The sequence below is a fragment of the Quercus suber genome, unplaced genomic scaffold, assembly GCF_002906115.3.
Source record: "Quercus suber isolate HL8 unplaced genomic scaffold, Cork oak 2.0 scaffold_14, whole genome shotgun sequence".
In the NCBI taxonomy this organism is placed as follows: domain Eukaryota; kingdom Viridiplantae; phylum Streptophyta; class Magnoliopsida; order Fagales; family Fagaceae; genus Quercus; species Quercus suber.
The window spans coordinates 1,497,030-1,502,213 of NW_027069479.1; positions in this window are offsets into that span (position 1 = coordinate 1,497,030).

Consider the following 5,184-nt stretch of genomic DNA (forward strand, 5'->3'; position numbering starts at 1 on the left):
AGAATTGTACTGTAGCAGTATTCTAAAAAAAAAAAAGAAATATATATATATATATATATATATATATATATATTTTATTCACTTTTTCCCCCCGAAATTTCTCTCTCCTCTATCTCATTATTTCAGTTCTCTTCTTTCTCTTCCTTCTCTATTTCACCGTCTGCTCTCTCCTCTCTTCAGACCCAAACACCTTGCTCTCTCCTCTATCTCATTATTTCAGTTCTGTGGTTGCTTTTTTTTTTTTTTTTTTTTTTTTTTTTGCTGTGACTGGTGCCTAAAGGGGTTGTGGGTCATGGTTGGGTCCGGTGTTTGGGTCATGATTGGGTTGTGGCTGAAGTGGGTTGTTGGTCGTCGGAGATCGCCAGTGTTTGGGTCCGACAAGGTTGGGTCCGGTGTTTCACATGGCCTCTCTCTCATCTCTCATCGTGGATCGGCGAGCTGGGTTTGGATCGGTGGGCTAGAATCGGTTGATGGGGAGCTCCGATGGTGGCTTCGGTGATGATTTTTTTTATATGGGTTTGCTCCGGTGGCTCTGGTGATGATTTTTTTTGAATGGGTTTGCTCCGGTGATGATTTTTTTGATTGGTGTGTTTGTGGCTCTATGTGTGTGGTGATGGGATGCTGTGTGTGTGGCTCTGTGTGTGAGTTTGCATGGGTTTGCTCTGTGTGTGTGTGTGACTGTTGAAAAGCCCAGGAAAATGGGATTGAAAAACGGTTGGAAATAAATAATAAAGAAAGGTTAAAAAATAATATTTTAATAAAAATAGAGTTTTGGGATGCTGGAGATATTATAAAATGGTATGGTATAATGATAAAGTGACTTTTTGGAATGATAAAATAGAGTAGAATTGGAATTCTTTGATGCTAATGCTCTTACAATGAACATGCAAATGGTATATATTTTTATATTCTCTTTGCTTTAAACATGGCTCTGAAGGAGGCATGAGTTCCTAATGTATCAGAGTTCTTGTTTCTTGAATGGTAATTCTTCGTTAATCCTTGTGCAGGAGGTAAGCAAGATTGATGCTTAAAGTCAGCAAAGACGAATCCCAAAGTGGCCTTTGAATTTTTCAAGTCCATCTTTTTGGAGAAATTATGGAGTCCTCTGGTAGACCACATTATTTGTCCACCATTCCACTAAAAAACTTCAATTTGTTTAAAATTGCTGAATTATTAATTAATTTTTGTTAAAAATTTTTTTTTTAACAATTTTAAACAAGTGTTAGTTTTTTAATAGAATGGTGAACCACATCACTTGTCCATAATGTGGATCTTATAATTTCTCATCTTTTTGGTACTAACCATTTACTCAATTGGTATATGGACTTAAAAAATTGATTTCGTTGAAGCATTCCTACTCTATTTTCCACAATTGTGCTTTTTGCTAACCACTCTTCAATCTAATTTTCTTTCTCAGGCTATGAATTGAACATACCAGCTCAGTTCCGTTGGACTTTTATAAGTGAAATAAGTGGCTGTCTCTTCTCTCTCTCTCTCTCTCTCTCTCTCTCTGGTTAAAGAAATAAGTGGCTTTCTGCCTTTATGTAATGTCTCTTAGGGCACGTTTGGTAGACTGTAATAGGCACTGTAATGTAATAGTTACTTCTATGGTATAGCTATTCAATAGTTTGGTTATGTTTTTATTACAGGGAATAGTCATTCCTTATGAATAGCTATTCTTTAAAATGAGGAATAACTATTCCTCTCTAAAAAGATTGTAATAGCTATTCCTTAGTAGATGTAATGATTTCTAACATTAATATATTTACAAATAAATAAACTTTCCACATCCACCTAACAATTATGGAAATAAAAAATCATCAAAAAATAACTCATCTCTCTAAAATTTAAAATATATTATTTTCTAGGAAATATATTTGTATGAATGAAATATTTCCTAAAATAGATCATAAGTTTTATTCTAATGTTACAACTCACAACCAAACTAATGAATAGGTTTAGTTATCCCATTACAACACATTTTATTCCTGGTAATAAAGATTACCATTCTTGTTGTAATCCACATTCAGTGTATCAAATGTACCCTTAGTATATTATGTCTTACGTGTATATTTACTAATTAACAATGTCGCCTTCAAATTTTTTTTGGTTAATAAAAAATTTAAATTATACAAAATCTAATAAAAATAAAATTTCATATATAGACAAAAAAAAAAAAAATAAATTTAAATTATACAAAATCTAATAAAAATAAAATTTCATATATAGACAAAAAAAAAAAAAAAAAACAACGTAAAACATAAAGTTTTACAATTTTCTTCTACGAATTTTCTTATTTTGAAATTGTTGCATGAAAGTCTCATTATCAAAATGTTGCAAGCTACATATTTTTTTTTAAAAAATTAAATAAAATTTTTATTGGACTTCTTCTTTTTGTCGGTTAGGACCTAATATATTGTTAAAAGGAGCAAAATTTAGTTACAAATTTAGTTGTAGCTTAAGGTGATAACTCTTACTAAACAAATTAACATAACTACATATTTGAAAATCTAATTGTTGAATTGCATGTTTTTTATGTTCTTAAAAACATGTTAAATTTTATGTCAATCGGATGTTATTTATTATTCAATTTATAAACTCATTTTTTATGTATAATTTTAGACTACAAAATAAACACAAAATTTAAAAATTTGATTGATGATGTAGATATTCATATTTGATTTTTTTAAAATTTTATAAGTATAAAGGATATAAGAAGAAAATGTAATCCAACGGTGGATTTGTCAAAATTCACAACCAATAAAAAAAAATATTGAATAGCGTTGTAGCTTTAGTCTACGATCAAGTTTGTTGCCAAACTTTGTCCAAAATGTAATTATGTTGGGCCTAAAAAAATTTAGGGTGGTCACAAGTTTTTTAAATAATAAAAAAATAAAAATTTAAAAAAAATTATATATAATAAAAATTATTTTTTCCAGGTCTATGACCACCTTGAATCCGATGTAGAGCCGCCCCTGCTAGTTGAAGATATTGCTTAAATAAATAGAAGTCAATTCGGTTCGGTACAGTCCTAAAAATTTTTTGTTTATGTTTGGGAAAATTGAACCAGCAATCACCCGCAACACATGCATGCTAACAAGAGATATATTGACGATGACAAAACCTGTAACGGGAAAAACTCTTTTAGACCACACTCAAAAATTCAATCCACTATGAATATATTTGTGATACAATACTACTTACAAAACCTCCAATACGAGTAAGGCATTTGTATCCGAGCTCCCCATTCCTGGCTTCTTGGTTATGCAAGTCAATGCACTTAGGAATAATCAAGGTGTTTGGATAAAATCTCCTCTCATATGGAAGTCAATTTGGAGAGGATGAAAGTATGGTGGCTACAAGAATTTCTCTCTATGGTAATGGGTAGTCTAGACCTCCTTTGTTCTCTGAGATTAGACTATTAGAGATTATTTTTTTTGTTCTTATACAACTCTCAATTGTGGATTGGTTAGGTACAAGAATAATTGGAAAAATCAAAAACTGAAATTCAAGGGCAAATCCCACGACCAAGTTTTGGGTGAATTTTAGGCAAATTGTTTTATGTAACTAATTTTTAAATCTAACTATCGCTCGATTGAGATTCCTTTTGCAGCACTTGAACTCATTTTTCTGAACTTGAACCTTTGTGACTTGATGAAATTAAAATTGAAATACATGAAAATTTGCATTTAGAATAGAAAGTTTTTAACATGGAATTTTGCCAAAACAATAGCAGTGTTCAAGCCCTTGCTCGAACGTTCGCAAGTAAGACTTACTTCTCCCGATTACAAAAATTGGTTAGATCATGAAGAAGGCCCTCTCAATTGCGAGTGCGTCTTTGAGTTCATCCGCTTCATCACCAGCAAGTAATGAGAGAGAGAGAGAGAGAGAGAGAGAGAGAGAGAGAGAGAGAGAGAGAGAGAGAGAGAGAGAGAGAGAGACGGCCATTCTAGCCCACGCCATCCCAGCCCACGCCTTAGCCCACGTCATCCCAACCAATCCACTTCAGGGTAGTGTTCTCTCTTCTTTTGTAGTGAATTTTTTCATCTGGGTGTTTGTTTTTTTGGCTTAATTTTTCTGGGTTTTGTGTTATTTTGTGGTGAAAAATGGTGTTGTTGCTATGTTGTTTTGGGCAAATGGTGTTATTTTTTTGTTGTTTTTGCTGGGTATAACATCTGAATGGAGGAATGTATTGGGAATTTTCTGTTTGCAGTGGTGATGATGATGATTAATGTTCTTAATGGATGAATACGGTAGTTTCTCATTGATGGTGGCGGTGGCGGCGGCGGTGACGATAGCGGTAGCGGTGGCGGTTACAGGTGGTTGTGATTGGTGTTTAATATTGTAAATATATTATTTTATTATAGTGGATATATTATTTTATTGTGATGTTTATATTATTTTAATGTGTTGAAAGCTAAAATAGATCTACTGCTGCAGCACGTGTATAGCTAAAATAGATAAAGTAACTTTTGGTGGAGCTAAAAAACTAAATTTTTAGCTCCACTGCTGCGAATGCTCTTATATGACTAATTGACTATTATTCATCAGGTAGCCCCGTTGCGCATAGACGCCATGGTGCATTACATTAAACTAGTATAAATTTTTCAACTCAGTGGAAAACAATAACATTTCTAAAAATCTTCTGGATTATTCATAGAGCTATGTTACAAATTGAGACCTGTTGTTGAAAGTTTAAAGTTGTGAATACAAAATCTCAAGTTTGAAAATCAAACAATCGAAATATATAGTTTCACAATGAAAATTTGTATTGATGAATTTGTATGTACAATTCTCTATGTTTAGATTCTAATACAAAAGAATATTCCTCTGATTCAATCTCCATGGGAAAGTCTTCAATTCAAGTCTTACGTTGATGTAATCTTAACTCGAACACAAAATGTCCTTCACTTAGATTGGAAAGTGGATTGAAAGATCTTTGGAATGAAATTGCGATGAATCTCTAGCTATGTGATGTTAGAGATTTCTTGTTCTTCACGTTCTTCGGGGGTTCTTTGAATGTTGAAGTTCTCGGAGGCTTTGGAGTTTAATTTTGGCAGAGCTTTGAGACTTCTAAGAGTTTTGAATTTGCTCCATATGACTAAGAAGGGTCTCTTTTTATAAGAGTCTTGGATAGGAACGGAACTAGGATTTGGAAATTGGGGGGGGGGGGGGGGGAGTTTA